This window comes from Pinus tabuliformis, chromosome 1_2, assembly GCF_031772625.1.
Source record: "Pinus tabuliformis cultivar Carrire ecotype Pingquan chromosome 1_2, CPIR1, whole genome shotgun sequence".
Classification (NCBI taxonomy): Eukaryota; Viridiplantae; Streptophyta; class Pinopsida; order Pinales; family Pinaceae; genus Pinus; species Pinus tabuliformis.
This window is the reverse complement of record NC_142298.1, coordinates 222915978-222933979: the sequence shown is the minus strand read 5'-3', so window position 1 is coordinate 222933979 and position 18002 is coordinate 222915978. Positions and strand designations below refer to the sequence as shown.

General features: G+C 39.5%; 1 pseudogene; it reads right to left on the bottom strand.

Annotated features, from left to right (window-relative positions):
• Positions 1-11677: 11677 nt before the first annotated feature.
• On the bottom strand, positions 11678-12443 carry LOC149205217 (uncharacterized; annotated as a pseudogene).
• Between the last annotated feature and the right edge of the window lie 5559 nt (positions 12444-18002).

Here is an 18002-nt window from a genome sequence, read left to right as displayed (position 1 = left end):
GCTTTAGATGACCGATTTTGCAACTAATTTTAGGCTAGGTATTGAGTGCAGGGATTTGATTTGGTTTTTGTGAGTTTTGTTGAAAAATGGGAAAGACAAATTTGGGCTAGGAAATGACGCACAGTTTCTCCAGAGTTCTGATTGGGGAAAGGAAGGCAATCGTTTTGATGCTTTAAAGTGAGTGAGTGGATAGATAAAACTGGTGAGGAGCTAAGGAGAGCATTTGTGTCTCAAGAATTCTCCTTAAACTGATGAAAACATAGAAATTTAAACAAATTCAAAGGCAGAGCATAGTAATGGATTCTACCTTAATCACTAATTTGTTCAAATTCAAAAGAAGAGACAGGAAAATGATACATATAAAAATAATGAACTTACAATTACTTAGAGAATAATATCATCAAAACATAAAGCCACATGGATCCCAAACAGTGCTGCAAAACCCTGGTCTTTCCTTAGCCAAAAATGCAGAGATAGAATGTACAATGATATGCCAAAGCAATCCCAAGTGTCCAACCCTGAAAATGACTTAGGAATTACATGATATAGACTAGCCCAACCCATTCCCTTGCCTCTAAGTGTTGAGATCATCATTCTAGGAGTTGTTTGAACCAATTCTAAACAAGGAACTGAAAAATAGGTAGTCAAACAACTTACCCCTATATGCTAGGAAACTGATTCATTCACTCACATTTCACCTTTTGGTGAATGAATCTTCTAGAACAATTAAAAATGTGCCAATATTACATCATGGTTGTCAAATTACATCATGAAAAGTCAAGAATAACTTCAAGAAGCAAAACTGGTCAAAACTAGGCGAATTACTGAGCTGAACAGTGAAAAAAAGCCAAAATTCTCTATGCGCTGTGCCAAAATCTGTATGCGTCGCGCCACTATGGAGCTGATTTTTCGGCACTTCCTGAAGTCAAAATTGAGCCCAAGTGTGTTTGTTGGAAATCCATGCCTGTCTACTTTCCAACCTAAGAGGAATTTCTTAATTTGGTTCCCATTTTCCCCTCCAAAACTTCAATCTCCCAAGATTGGTTCCTGTGTGTCAAAATAGGGGCAGTGAGGTCATTTTTTGAGTGTTTTTGACCTCCTGGGGACTCAAAACTTGCTCAAACTTCTTGGCCATGCACCAAAAATCATGGTTTTTCATGCCAAATCCAAAAATGTAAACTTTTTGCAGTTTGGAGCTCCCTAGCAAAAGCGTGTGCCAGGTGGCGCAATGCACAGGGAGGAAAACCCTGTTTTTTAGTGCAAAAAATTTCAAAATGCAAAACTTGCTCCAAATTTCTTGAAATTTGGACTGAAGGTGCCTCATCAAGCATCATTCTTAGCCAAAGAGGCTCTGACCAATATTTGGAGTCTATCCCCCCTTTTATGGCATTTTAGTGCCCTCTTGGTGCATGCAGTTTTAGTTGTAAAGTCACTGTCTTGGTCATATAATGTATCGGTGCCCGCCTCCATGGTGTTGAAAGTCCATAACAAGTGTATGTTTTGTTTGTTGAGAATGAGAAATGAAGGCTTGATGTCTTTGTCTCCAAGTTCCAAATATGCCAAAGGGAAATGAGGGGCTGTGAGGAATATGGAACAACAGGTATAATGGAGTGAGGGTAAGGATATGGTTCAATCAAGTGAAGTCTGCAATGTGAGGACAGTCACTTGACTGTGTTTTAGGAGTGTGAGGTTTGGGGATTTAGGAATTTTGCAAATGGTATGGGAAAGAGAGATTAATAGGGTATGGTAGGGTTAGGGTTTGGAGTTTTACATTTAGAAATTTGGGAAATGAAATTTGGGATAGAGGTTTAGTAATTTTAGGGGATAGGGAACAATGACATCAAGGGAAAAATGGAATCAAGGAGAAAAGAAAGTTATGGAAAAGAGTAAGCTTGGTGGCAAACAATTTTTGAAACCCTAAACAACACTTTTCACATGAAGATTTTAACATGGTAGGGTTTGAGATTTTGTTTTGGCATTCACCATCCATCAACCACAATAAATTGCATGAAAAACTCCTTCACTAGCAAGGAAGAGGGCTTAAATTACTTGCACACTAGAAGAGTTGAGTGATTTTTGCAATTTGAGGGAGTTTTTGAGAGAAATCAGGCTTTTTAGCCCAGTGTGCCACGTGCTCCCAGTGCGTCGCACTCGTTCAGAATAACACTTGGCAGTTTCTCCCAGTGCGCCGTGACACCTGTTCTGTGTGCCACGCTAGCTAGCTGCAAGCAATTTCGCCCCAAAACACACACTTTCTCATCCAATTCACTTTGAAATGCTTCTCTTTGACCTTGGCATGCAGAATGACATTGATCTTCATGGAAAAACCTTTATAAAGACATTGATTTGATTTTTGGTTCTTCAAAACCCATTTTTGTAATGTTTTGAAATTGGCACTTTTGCACAATTAATACAAATCTGTTTTTTTTTTTTTTTTTTTTTTCTGTTTCCTCCTTGTTTTTGGTTTGAATGATGAATTTCTTGGTAATTTTTTGCAGGGATAGTTGTAATGGAATTTGGCAAAGGAAACTAGGGCTGCACCTGAAGATTTCAAGAACTGAAAATTTTGGAAAATTATTACAAAAAAAACTAAATGACGACTTGTCTTCAAAACATAGTTTTGAAGAAAAGTCATAATCCATCTATATGGAGATAAAAATATTTGAAATAACAAATTATTAAGAACCTCCCTCTAGCCTGCTGGCTTTATTAGACCCTGTTAAAGGCCTAATTGACTAACCCTAGACCTAATGACTAAAATGACTGTTATGACCTAGAAACTGAAACGGGACTGCAAATGACTTTTAAGACTTGATTTTGATGAACAAACCTGAGCCAGCAATGCAAAGCATGAGGGGGATGAATGACAAAAACCCTTCCGTCAGATTTATGGCATGCTCCTAGCAGAATGCAACTGATTCAGCAAGATGGGACACCTAAAAAGGAAATGCAAAAAGAGTTTTGATCTCTAACAGAGGGATGACCAGACCGACTCTAACATTGGCTCCAATGGGGATGGTAGCTCCATGGAGGTGCCAAGAATGGCAGATCTCTGGAAGAGCTAGACAGTGCCTTCGTCCACTGGGCAATGGAGTCAAAACTCAAGCTAAAATGCATGACTGAAAAACAAGCTAATTTTACAACAAGACTAAAAACTGACTCACAAATGACTCATGACTCAACTAAAAACTGACTCGATACTTAAACACAATTGACAAACTGAAATGATGCTCAAAGTGGAGATTATTCATCAAAACCTACTTTAACAATTTCATTCATCACCTGATCAAGTGAAATGAAACAACTAATGCAACCATGTAAGTATTCTGTCTGTTGTTTGAATTCTCCGCAAGTGCTCACTTATGAACAACAAGAGAGAACTACTGAAAGGAAACTCCCATGACAACTTGGAAACAGATCTATTGAATGCTATGGATTTTTTATCTGCCTCCAAAAAAGCTGCATAAGCATCTTGAAATTCATGCACATTGGGACTTAGCTCATCCAATGGATTACTTCTCTTCTCTTCATACCATGAATGCAAACTTTGATCTGAGCTTTGTGACGAGACCCCTGCTGAAAATGACAAAGAAACCAGCTGCTGGGTCAAGTTTATATCAGTACATGTTTCAAGTTCACATGTAGTTAATGGAGAAAGACTTTGACTACAAGCCTCATCCAAAACATCATCTATTGGATCATGAAAAACTTGAAAAGACTGCTGCAACCCATTTTCTATTGGTTCCAATGTGATTGCATGATTGCCTACATGCTGCTCATTCTTTACAGAAGATGTACTATGTAATTTTCCCTTCAAAAACTGAAATAATTTGAAACAAAATGGTATGGAATCATCTTGCATCATCTGAGCATATGTTCCAGCTTCCAAGTCTTCATTTGCAACTTGACATTTAATGGCATTCAGGGGTTGCAAATCTGGGTATGAGAAGTCTCGAACAAGGTTTTCATTGCCCTCAAGATGATCCAGATCAAGACTTGTCGATAGCTGATTTTTGATTGCATGGAAATTGTCTCTGATGAACTGACATGAATTGAAACAAAATGGCAAAGATCCTTCACTTTCTTCAAAATTTGCTGCACTTTCCTCATCATTGTCATAGTTGGTTTTCATTGGTTGATTATTGTATTCGAGCTGCTAAAAACAAACTTCCTCTTCCCATAAACTAGCTATTGATTTGTCTGCAAGATTAGCTTCTGTTTGGAGGACATAATCATCGTCATACTGATCAAACTGAGGCAAATCGTCAGTATAAAACACATCATCAAGCATACATGCCATATCAACTGATCTCTCTCCTCCAAGATGATCTACAAAACAATCATTATGAGAACTGGGATAAGAAACAAAATGTTTTGGAGCAGCCATTTGTTCTTCTTCAATCAGTGAGCCATGGGCTTGAACATTATAATCATTCCTTGTTGTGATCTTTTGCATCATCTCTTCCACTGCACTTACCAAAATGTCAATCTTTACCTCTAGAGATGTTGATTTCTACGGATCTACATTTTTTATTTCTTCTTCTTTCAACCTTGCCCCTTGGATCAGCAGATGGGCCTCTACATTTACTGCATTGTTCTGTATCTCTTCAATTGTTGCGACATTCCTTTCTCTCAGCTGAAACTCCATTTCTAGATCAAAGGCACCCGGATAGTGTAAGAGAGCAGATCTAGGAGGAGGCCTTATATCAACTAGCATCGAATAATAAACTTGGTTAAATCTGGCAGAAAATTGTTGTACTGTCTCCCCTGGCAGTCTTTTCAGCTGGCTATACTCTTCTAAAATAAGGAAAAGGTTCTGTCTGAACATCCACCTATCGAGAAAAACTTTGACGAACTGCTGGAAATCTGAGATGCTTGCATTAGGCAGGGTTTTGAACCAACTCTTAACTTTTCCTTGCAACAAAAGAGCAAAAAGCCTAATAGTGACATCTTCTTCATCAACCTCAAAAAGGTCTAGAAAAGACTCAAAATTCTGCACATGTTGCTCAGCGTTGACATTCTTACTTTCACCATCAAACCTCAGCAAGTATAGATCATAGTTTTTGGGGAAAGCATGAAGAACAGAAGGTAAAACAAGAGGTTTATACTGATCTGGAATTTTAGAAGGTACAGGGGTATGTACAGAAGGTATAGAATCAGTCTTGGTCTCTTGGGGCTCATCAATTTGAAGATGGTCATCACAAGATTCAGAACAAGGGTCTTGATCAAGCTCAAAGGCATGCAAATATTTGGTATTTACAATCTTCAAAGGGAAGGAATCAAATGCAGGCCGAGGATCTCTTCTCAAACATAGTATAATTTGCAAAGCCTTCTTGACATTCTCGGGAAATGAGAAGAAATAATTTATAACAAAGAAAAAAATGTCTTGGATGAAATTCCAACTTCAATACCTGATCTGTCCATATTTTCCTTTCATGTTTTTGCTTGTCAGGTTCATCCTCCAGTGGAGTCTTTGGATCTGATCTCAAAACTAATTTAGAGTCACCAGGTAAATGATTTCATCCTTGCCAGTGTCTGATCGTTTTTCACCATCAACAATCAGATCTGAACTTGATACATGTACTGGGGCAATTAACAAGTTAGATGTCACATTTACAAGCTAGACCGGAGATTGACTGAAGCAGCGTTTATCTACTTGCGCTAATGCAAAGCAAAAGCGTTTCAAAGGCTACCTAGCATAATTTCAGGCTCTGTATGTAGCTTGTAAAACAAATAACACTAACAAGCAACCCATTTTTCCGTCCCGAGTGGAGTCGCCACTATGTTAGAGCCTAGATTTGCCTCAGGCTCAAAAGACAAGGTTCTAGGTCCACATCAAACCACGCTCAGCCTCGTAGCTAGCCCTACGAGGACAGGAGAGGGCTCTCTCCGGGTCAACCTCAGCGAAAGATAATCAGATGGGGCTTGAGATGACTGATTTTGCAACTAATTTTAGGCTAGGTATTAAGTGCAGGGATTTGATTTGGTTTTTGTGAGTTTTGTTGAAAAAATGGGAAAGGCAAATTTGGGCTCGGGGATGAGGCACAGTTTCTGCAGAGTTCTGATTAGGGCAAGGAAGGAAATCGTTTTGATGCTTTAAAGTGAGTGAATGGATAGATCAAACTGGTGAGGAGCTAAGGAGAGCAAGAGAGTCTCAAGAATTCTCCTTAAACTAATGAAAACATAGAAATTTAAACAAATTCAAAGGCAGAGCATAATAATGGATTTTACCTTAATCACTCATTTGTTAAAATTCAGAAGAAGAGATAGGAAAATGATACATATAACACTAATGAACTTACAATTACTTAGAGAATAACGCCATCAAAACATAAAGCCACATGGATCCCAAACAGTGCTGCAAAACCCTGGTCTTTCCTGAGCCAAAAATGCAGAGATAGAATGTACAATGATATGCCAAAGCAATCCCAAGTGTCCAACCCTGAAAATGACTTAGGAATTACATGATATAGACTAGCCCAACCCATTCCCTTGCCTCTAGGGGTTGAGCTCATCATTCTAGGAGTTGTTTGAACCAATTCTAAACAAGGAACTGAAAACTAGGTAGTCAAACATCTTACCCTTATATGCTAGGAAACTGATTCATTCACTCACATTTCACCTTTTGGTGAATGAATCTTCTATAACAAGTAAAAATGTGCCAACATTACATCATGGTTGTCAAATTACATCATGAAAAGTCAAGAATAACTTCTAGAAGCAAAACTGGTCAAAACTAGGCGAATTGCTGAGCTGAATAGTGAAAAACAAGCCAAAATTCTCTATGCGCTGCGCCAAAATCTGTATGCGTTGGCCACTTTGAAGCTGATTTTGAGGCTCTTCTTGAAGTCCAAATTGAGCCCAAATGTGCTTACTAGAAAGGCCTACCTCTCTACTTTCCATCCGAAGAGGAATTTCTGAATTTGGTGTCCATTTTCCCCTCCAAAACGTCAATCTCCCAAGACTGCTTTCTGTGTGTCAAAATAGGGGCATTGAGGTCATTTTTTGAGTGTTTTTGACCTCCTGGGGACTCAAAACTTTCCAAAACTTCTTGGCCATGCACCAGTAGTCATGATTTTTCATGAAAAATCCAAAAATGTAAACTTTTTGCAGTTTGGAGCTCCCTAGCAAAAGCGCGCACCAGGTGGCGCGGTGCATAGGGAGGAAAACCCTGTTTTTTAGTGCAAAAAAATTCAAAATGCAAAAATTGCTCCAAATTTCTTGAAATTTCGACTGAAGGTGCCTCATCAAGCATAATTCTTAGACAAAGAGGCTTCGGCCAAGATACGGAGTCTATCCTCCCTTTTATGGCATTTTAGTGCCCTCCTGGTGCATGCAGTTTCAATTGTAAAGTCACTGTCTTGGTCATATAATGTATCGGTGCCCGCCTCCATGGTGTTGAAAGTCCATGCCAAGTGTATGTTTGGTTTGTTGAGAATGAGAAATGAAGGCTTGATTTCTTTGTCTCCAAGTGCCAAACATGCCAAAGGGATATGAGGGGCTGTGAGGAATATGGAACAGTAGGTATAATGGAGTGAGGGTAAGGATATGGTTCAATCAAGTGAAGTCTGCAATGTGAGGACAGTCACTTGATTGTGTTTTAGGAGTGTGAGGTTTGGGGACTTAGGAATTTTGCAAATGGTATGGGAAAGAGAGAGTAATAGGGTATGGTTGGGTTAGGGTTTGGAGTTTTACATTTAGAAGTTTGGGAAAGGGAATTTGGGATAGAGGTTTAGTAATTTTAGGGGATAGGGAACAATGACATCAAGGGAAAAAATGGAATCAAGGAGAAAAGAAATTGATGGAAAAGAGTAATATTGGTGGCAAAAAAAATTTGAAACCCTAAACAACACTTTTCACATGAATATTTTAACATGGTAGGGTTTACGATTTTGTTTTTTGCATTCACCATCCATCAACCACCATAAATTGCATGAAAAACTCCTTCACTAGCAAGGAAGAGGGATTAAATTACTTGCACAGTAGAAGAGTTGAGTGATTTTGGAAATTTGAGGGAGTTTTTGAGAGAAATCAGGATTTTTAGCCTAGTGCGCCGCGCGCTCCCAATAAGCCGTGCCCGTTCAGAATAACACTGGGCAGTTTCTCCTAGTGCGTCGTGCCACCTGTTCTGTGCGCCGCGCCGGCTAGCTGCAAGCAATTTTGCCCCAAAACACGTACTTGCTCACCCAATTCACTTTGAAATGCTTCTCTTTGGCCTTGGCATGCAGAATGACATTGATCTTCATGGCAAAACCTTTTTTTTTTTCCCCTAGGAAAAAATCGTAATTTTATTCATGTTGATAAAATTACATTTTGTAGATGCTTATAGCATATGCAAATGGCTGAACCTGTAATATCAGGCAGCGGACAAAAATAAAAGCTCAAAATGGCAAAAAACAGTTCCTGAGATGACAGGAAGACAAGACAAATAGTAAATGTTAGCAGGCCTATTTCCTGCCTTTTTTCTTTTCTACTTTACGCCAAACTCCAGTGTTGATAGTAGGATCAAAAACAGCAAGTTGGTTTTCCTCTGAGTGCGCTGGTTGATCTTTATCTGAGTCCGATCCTTCTGGGCTATGGGCTCTTTTGACTCCGCTTATTTCCAGTTGTAAATTTTGCTGCTGTACCGAGCTGTGTGTCTCCAGATTGGGTTTCTCTGTGCCTTCGTTAGGTTCTTCCCCCTGCACCATTTTTGCATCTGTTGGTTCTGTGTTCAGTGCTTCCTCCTCCAGTGGTTCCGTATGCTGCCAACCTTTTGGTTTTTTCTGTTGTTTCTTGTTCCCTTTTGTCTCCTTACTAGTCAATGGACATGCGTATTGCAGGTGCCCTGTCTGCAGACATCTACGGCATCTGAATGCTGTGTTCTCGTAGTCAAGATTTTGCGTCCACAGTGAATTATTGAAATTCAATGTGATGTGGTCTGGCAATCCTTGACTTAGGTCCACCTCTACACATATTCTAGCATATGTGAATATTCCCCGCATAGCTCTGTCTTCATCTATTTTAAGATGTTTTCCTAAAGAGTTCCCAATGGCTGTTAATGCTTTGCGGTGCCAAAAATGAAGTGGGAGGTTATGCAACCTTACCCAAACTGGTGTTGTCGAAACAATCATGTTGTTGGCATCAAAGTCCGGGAACCAGGGGGTGATGAAGAGGCCAACACTTCCCCAAAACCAAGGCCCCTGGTTAATGATGCTGTCTCGTTCAAGTTCTGTGTTAAATCTGACTATGAAGAAACCCTTAGGGCATAGGTATATTTCACATTTGGTTGACCATGATGTAAATACCCACTGATGCAGTGCATCAGCTTTGGGCCAGTAACCATTAAATCTGCATATAACGACATTTTGCATTAGATTTGAGTATAGATCTGATACCTCCGGCAATGTTACAGTAAGTAAAGGTGATTCTTGCTTCTGTTCCACGATGTAGGGACCTGGTGGCTCGGAGGTGGGTGTTGTTCTGTGATTCAGTGGTTCCTTTCCTTTGACTGCGTCGCGGAAGGTTCCTGTAGTTTTAGAGTTGGTTCCCTTACAGCCGCCTCGTAGCCTCAGGTTGAGTATGATGGTTGAATCATTTGCAACTCCATAGTGCTGGAGTGTATGATGATCCTGCATGCAAAGTCTGGAGTATATGAGATTTTGGACTGTTACTGGAATTCCCATTTTGATTTGGATCTCCTTTTTTAACCCTAAGACATCCATCCCTTCCCTGATCTGTATACAGTGATGTCTACCTTCTACAGATCTGATAAATATTTGAGTCAGAACTGACAGATCGGCCCTGTTCATGCCCCGATCTATATGACTGAGCTTCAGATCTGGCAGATCTATAGTGATTCGGGAGTTTTCATGCCTTGCCATTGAATAAGAGGGTTTGGTGCCTCCTATCTGCGTTGTTCTGGCTATCTCTGCCCTTGCTTTTCCACTTACGCCCTCAATATCCATCAAGGACTTATGATTATGGAGACCCTGAAACCTGTCTAAAAAAACCCTCATCTTATTGCTTACCTTGCTGATCGCGTCGCGCTCGTTAAAATCGTTGAAGACGGGATGTGCGATAGCGTAAACCCCGATCTCCGCATCTTTGGCCCTCCCGTAGGCCACGCCGCCGTCCAGTATGCTATGTCTCTGCCGCAGCAATATGTTTCCCCCATCGATCTGCAACCAGCACTTCAGATCTATCAATATCTGTCTGAAATCTTTGATCAGCCATGCGAAAACATGCATCAGGCATCCTTCTAGATCTGCTGTTGCTCGAAACAGGTCCTTCTTGCCCAGGACACGGAAGTTTCTGGTTAAGCCTGAGGCTGCCATTCGATACCCTAGGTTCGCGTATTGTTTCAGAGAAATCGCCGGGCGCAGAGCTCTCCTTCATCATGGCAAAACCTTTATAAAGACATTGATTTGATTTTTGGTTCTTCAAAACCCATTTTTGTAATGTTTTGAAATTGGCACTTTTGCACAATTAATACAATTCCATTTTTTTTTGTTTCCTCCTTGTTTTTGGTTTGAATGGTGAATTTCTTGGTAATTTTTTGTAGGGATAGTTGTCATGGAATTTGTCAAAGGAGACCAGGGTTGCACCTAAATATTTCAAGAACTGAAAATTTTGGAAAATTATTATAGAAGAAACGAAATGTCAACTTGTCTTCAAAATAGAGTTTTGAAGAAAAGTCATAATCCATCCATATGACGATAAAAATCTTTGAAATAAATACTTGTTAAGAACCTCCCTTTGGCCTTCTGGCTTTATTAGACCTTGTTGAAGACCTAATTGACTAACCCTAGACCTAATGACTAAAATGACTGTTATGACCTAGAAACTGAAACAGGACTGCAAATGACTTTTAAGACTTGATTTTGATGAGCAGACCTGAGCCAGCAATGCAAAGCATGAGGGGGATGAATGAAAAAAGCCCTTCCGTCAGATTTATGGCATGCCCCTAGCAGAATGCAATTGATCCAGCAAGATGGGACACCTAAGAATGAAACACAAAAAGAGTTTTGATCTCTGATGGTGGGATGACCAGACCGACTCTAACACCTTCAATATTATCCTAAGTTGTTCTTAATGGGGGATGTTAGGATATTACAACACATAGGAGATAATTAAGTACAACTTGGTCTAGTGTATAGTTAGGTAAAGTTTATTTCTTTAGTATGCATATTTTTTAACTTAAAATCTGACGGTGACAATATGTTCTAGACAAGAAGTTATCTAATGGTTAATTATCTCCTTGGTATTACCGACACTTAATCCGTGGCTTAACACCCGATTGGTCCATGATATATATTTGAAGAGCATGAAGGGTCATTTGTTAGGTGATCATTCATGAGAGAAGCTTATGTAAATTTTCTTTCTTTTACATTAATAAATTTCCTGAAGTAGCTGTGTTGGCCCAGGTCGTCGACTATTTCTGTCTTTGATGGTTTTAACCACTTCAAGAATAATAGTGTACTATTCTTTGATTAGTTTGTGAGTGGTGTCCTTTGGTGTTCTATCTAAGGAACTTACCTTGTAAATTCCTACATTTTAGTCTTTGGTAAAATTGTTTTAAATGAACGTAATTCTTTGGCACACAACTGTGATTTAGCCAATGGGGTTGAATTTTCTAATTTTCAACTCCTTGCAGCCATTTCAACTCCTTACTTGGCTGGGACGTATTTTATTTCTTTCAACATCCCATCATTGCATTACATTTTTGTTCTTGGTAGTTCCTTGACAATTTATCATTTTGTTTCCTTGGCTGAGATCTTGTTCATTCACCTAACCATTACAATCTTCATCAAGATACATTTTATCAACATTGTTGACTAAAAGTTGGGTATCATTATCTATCATAGGATTCCATGCTTGATTTATGGAGTCCCTTTCAGAGTTTCTCTCCGAAATCATACACAATTTAGCTGGTTCTTACAGAACAAACTTTTCATATTTGTTTTTGGTACATTATAGGAAGGATGTTTGAAATTATCAATTGGTGAATCCCCATAGTCCATATTTATGTTAGTCGTCCATTCTATATTGGCATGTTCATGGAATGTATATCTGGTTGGGGCAATGGAAGATTCATCAACTAAACACTGCCCATTATATTTTTCCCTATGCAGTTGATCACTATGCCTAGTAATTGTGTGCTTTCCATCAACCATTGCACCCCATTGTGAATCTATATTAGCTAATTCCATTTTAATATGTTTTTTAAACATAATAATTGAGTCATCCATTGTTGTGCTCTTGTGAAAGGATAATTTATCTCTCTCATAAGTGAGAGAAACATATTCTTCAAACATGGTAGAATTTGCACTCTAAGGGAGCAACAAATTCTCATCTGATATAGTCTTCTTGATTTCTAGCATAGCTTTGTTACCAATGGATTATAATTCAAATATTGATTTAAAACTAGCATCTTCTCTTGTGATGTGATGTTTAGTGCCCATTGTTGGCTCAAGCAAATCATGGATGTTTATTTATTTGTTTAACGAGCCTAGATTTCCTCCAACAAAATTATTGACATTACTAATGGCTGCATACTTTTGTTTATCATCCTATGCTACTCCATGGAAGGAATTACTGTTGTCAATCATATATTTTATTTTATATGATTCATCATTTCCCAGTAAATACTTCTGAAAAATATTCCATCTTAAATTCTCATCATTTACGCCTTCATTTTCAGTGCTAAACTCATGTTCCCCATCTTTCTTGTTGTGAAATCCTTTTCCCTTTGACAATCTATCATAATTATTTCTGGTTTTCTCAAAAACACCAATCATATCACCAACTTTCTACTTAAGGTCATCCCCTAAATCACTATCACTCTCAAAATTGGATTTGTTTAAAACATCTTCTCCAACTATTTCATTATATCCCTTTGAAGTAACATAGTTGATATTGCAAAACACTACCATCCCTGAGTGTTTATTACCTGAGAATCTAGTTTGAATCCTTATCCTTCCTAAAGAGAACTTTCTGTGTGGGAAACAAACATTTTTCAATGTTAAACCATAGACTTTATCTGCATATTAGAATGTTCAACTTCGTCTATTCGAGATTGAGATCTTGACAAATTAGACATGCCACTTGATTTTGGCCTTTGAGCTAGACCAAATCAAGGATGTCTGATGTGTTGTAGCGAGAAAGTATTTCCAAGATAAATTTGATAATATGGAGAGCCAAGCTAAATACTTGGCATTGGAAGTCCATGAAAACCTTGCAATGGAGGTCTAGGCCCAACAAGATGAGTTTGAAATTCCTATATATATTGTAGAGGCTAATCCAGCCATGCTAGAATTGTAGATTTCTGAGGATACCCTAGAAGATATCCATTAGTTTGGCCATCCCTACATATGTTCCTTCCATGGAAGATTCATTATTGGGTTATTAATAATATAATGTAATTCATGTCAACAATTCCTTAAGAAAAAAGCTAACCTAGAGTACAAAATCCTTCAAAGTGCATCCAAAATAGTAACAAAAAAATACCTTTATTATGATTTTAGTTTGCATGGTGTCCATTTTCATTTGGCATAGTTACTGTCCCACTCAAACTGTTTTGCTTGCTCAGGTCATCACAAGCAGGATGAACCTTGGACTGACTAACAACAGAGTTGTTGGTCAGAATGATCCCAGAGGCTCCCACAATAAGAGTTTCAAATTGAATTGAATAATATTCAATGATGTTTAGTTCCATCTCTAACCAAAGCCCAACTCTTTTTTCTCTCTTACATAAGTCCATAATGTTCAATCATGCCTTCCTATTGGATATGCAACTAGTTAGTTCCTCGGGTCTAAAATGCATTTTTTTTCTCTAAAAATAATTAACATCACAACAAATGAATAATATATTTCCTTAGTAAAGACTACCCAGTAGGTAGAAACCAACTCTCTTACTTTCAACTTAACATTACCAATTTGAGTATGTGACTTTGAGGTTAATGCATTTCTCTATTTTCTGCTTATGGCCTATTGATGACATACAAACATACATGTATACAAGTAATAACACCTCAAACGAAAAACCCCAAAAGGCTCTACAATTGACACAAGATCAACCATATATTAAGTATCAATGATGGATACCGCAACTCTGGCATATGCCATTCCATTTTCTTTCCGCAACATCATTTTTTGGTTCTCTAGTATGCATAGCAATTGTATTATGACCAAAAGAAAGAATATAAATGTTATTATGTAGTATATACCCATCAACCTTGTATTACGTGAAATGAAACTAATGCATAATCTATTTATTTTGTTCTGTAACCTTTCTGAAAAGGATTGAAAGTGTTGTTACTTTGAATTTTATCCTTCTGGAGGGAGGGCTTCATCACCTAATTCTCTTGTTGGATGACACAACATCATATGCATATCGTAACCCAACCCTATGTTGAACTTATCTAAAATCCTCAACCAATACTTTATTACTCCAATGACCAAGTCACTAGTCTCATGCCTGACATAAAAATGTAGATATAAGCGATCAATGTAAAATATAGAACTTCCTGCATTGGACATACCTTATAAGCAACAATTTCCCTCTCTAGGTTTGAATCAACCATCATCTTATTGGTTGTAAAATTCCATGCAAAACCATTAGTTAAACAAAGACATCAACTTCAAAACCAGTTGTGCAGGCAGGATAGCAAATAAGGACATATTGATATTATCTCTCATAAAAGAAATTCAACATCATAAAACAAACTCAAAAATAAACTCTCAGCCCTAAATAGCCTTATTTATTGATAACTAATAGGAATCATCTAATTCACATGTTCAGCTTCAAGTTCAGGTTTGGCAATGATTAGGTTTGGCTTGAGTCTGAATTTTTTAATGAGGTTTGGATGAGATTCACTATTAAATTTGTCTATATACATATTTGTGTGCATGTACATACGTTGGCTTGTTGGAGCCTGACCCAATTTCATAGTTAATTAGCCAAACAAATCCCTATACTACTGGCCCTTTCGGCAACAGTCCATGGAGCACGAACTGAGGTCTCACTCGAAGTAGTATGGGGGGGTGTTGGAACCATGTTTCCGCACCCTTGAGATGTTTGAGGGGCTGATTAGGTCCAACTATTACACCCTCTGGGCAGGTTACTTCTCACACTTCCCTAGCCTTCGAGCAACGCTAACTAGGGGTTATGGGGCTTCCACGTTGCTGGAGCAGTGATCCATACTAATTCCCTAAGTCACACCCGAGTTCTTACTTATCTTCTTATACCAGTTATTTATCTTTGCATAAATGATTGCCTTATGTTATATTTACTTTTTCAACACATTCATATGAGTTCGCGCAGTAAATAAATAGTAAACTTGAAATTCATACCCAATCATACATAAAATGGGGAAAGATACACAGAAATATGGTAAGACTTCTCTTTATTAATGCTTCCAACAGTTACAAACTCAAACTTCCCTGTGCACTCAACTGCAAGGGTCCACCCACTCAACTATAGAGCTTTCTCCTACTCTACGACCCAAAGACACGACTTACACTTCAACTCAATGCCTCCATTCCTTCATTATCAGTCCATCAATTTTTTTTAACTATTTTTTACACTTAGAGCCTCGCTCTATTTATACAATTCCATGGTCCATGGACCATGGGTAGATCTTTCAAACTGACATTACATTACAAAAACAAGGGTGGAGAACCTTATGACACTATTATGACTTCGCGCTCCGCACCCACAAATCATGGAGTATTTACAATGGACTTAGTCAAAACTTGGGCTTTAAACCCGAAAACATGCCTTGGGGTGATTCCATGCCCAATAGGCCTCAGACACAAACATCATGACTCACCCTCAAGTCACTTTGTTGGTGCAGAGATCTTTGTGTGGAGACCCTCCAACTCTGCTCAGATAATTGCAAGGTCGGCAACGCATTTCGTGGCTTCCTGCTGAATCTCTTTTACATGTTCTTTTGAGACCACGTTGTTGGAATTGGTTCCCTGGATTTGTTCCTCCATCCCCTACATTTCCGTGAGCTTGCATTCAATTGTTGCTATAATGACGAAGGCCTCATCGATCTAAGGTTGAACGCGCACCTTCAAAACTGCTTCTCTATGTCGTGCTACATCCACCTTCTCTTTCAACGCTTTGGCCTACTGCATTGCGGGATCCTCTGAGTGAGGGCCACCATCTACATGGTCCCTTTGAAACTCTCTTACTGCTATGGGAGCTCACGCTCCTCTGTCACTAAACACTTGATGTTAGGGTCCTCCTGCAGATTTGTGAGGACCTCGAATGACTCTTCCAACATCCTAGTGTAGTCCCTTATTGCATTGTTGATCTCTTCCATCCCCGATGTAATAGCGCTGGTGTGTTGTTCTCGTACTTCTGGAGGGATGGACCTTGGCCATGTCTTCTTGCACCTCATGCACCCCTGTTGCTAATCTGTGGATGCCCGCCTCTGCTGGTGTGTCTATTGAGATGGCCAGCTGAGGGACCATCTAGCAGGCTTCTTCCAGTACCTGTACCATCTACTTATTCTGCGCACAACCTCGTCATGCTACAATCTCAACTGTTCCATGTTTATCTTTTTCTTGCTCCATACCTACAATGTGTGGCTCTCCCTAGCTCATAGTTCTGCACTGATCCCATCCTGCAGAACATAGAGTGTCTCCAATGGGAGCACAACCATGTTGATCCCGAGGCCTTTCAAGGTACTAACTATAGGCCTGTTGGTCTCATTTGTTGTAACCAGTGCCCCCTCTAGTAACACTATTATGTTGGTTGTCTGACTATGTAGCATTTCCTCGGCTACATTTGTCCCTACTGTGAGGCTAGTTGGAAGAGTACCAACCTAAGGAGTGCACACCTGCAACTCCTAAATTTGTGCTGGGAGGGCCCCCAACACAATCTGATTCTCCTCCATGAAGTTTAGAGGGCCTCAGTGGTGACGTCGTGCATTGTCTTGCCTATGTCATGCAGATCCCCCTCAATAAGGGTGATCAGGTTGATACATAGTTTATATGCTCTGACCTTATTGCACTACCCCATCTGCTCGCTCGGGCGTTGGCACTTCAATAGTGTTGATGCTATTTGTGGGTTCGTGCTGCCCTCTTCTTCCACTGTTTCCATTTCTTTCTCCTACTCCGGAAGAGGTGACTTTTGGCCCTCACGCGCCTTCTCTATTTCCTTCTGTGTTGCTGTTGTTGTGGCCTTTTTCTATTTTGTTGTTGCCTGCGCAGTGTCCCATGCCTCCTACGCTTTTGCTACCACTACTTCTTGCCTTCTTTTTCTGCCAACTATGCCACACGCAGTTCGGCCTCCTCCTTATTCTTTTGCGCAACAAACTTCTCCACTACAGTATGTTTGGGACATGCCACTCTAGTGGTCATGTCTCTAGTACATTGAAAATTACAAATTCGGTGGCTATGAATGGTAGTTTGCTCCACTTCATTATAGGGTCCTTGTGCGCCCTGAGGTATATGTGGTGGAAGTCCACTTTAAATTCTACAAAACTTTGTAGGCTATTGTAGAAAGTGGGTGATAACCATGGCTTGCAGTTAATCCCCATTCTGACATTCATCTCCATGAACACCTAGAATATCTTACTATTGCGAATCTGGTTCATGTCCTTAGTGCACCATAGTGAAGCGTACTTTGCGACCTTTGGAAGATCCCTTGCAATTGTGCAGAACTAGCTGTCCTCCAGAAATTTCCTGCTACCAGCACTATGGATAGTAGAAGCCATGCATAGTGGAAAGTTTTTCCTTGTCCCTGTGCCTCGTGGAAATTTTCCAGGCACACTTTACACAAGAACTCTGACCAGTTAAACTGAACCCCCTCTACCCACTGCTCAGCAAGTGCCACCACCACCGTGGGAACCTCGTCCCCATGGCACTCCCGCATGATCTTACCTGCCAGTATCTGGGTCGCCACTTTAACTACTTTATTCTTGATACTGGAAAGCACATAGCCCCTCTTCTTATTTTCCATCTTGTATTTCTTCTTCATGGCATCCGCAATGGAAAAATCGTTGCTCTTC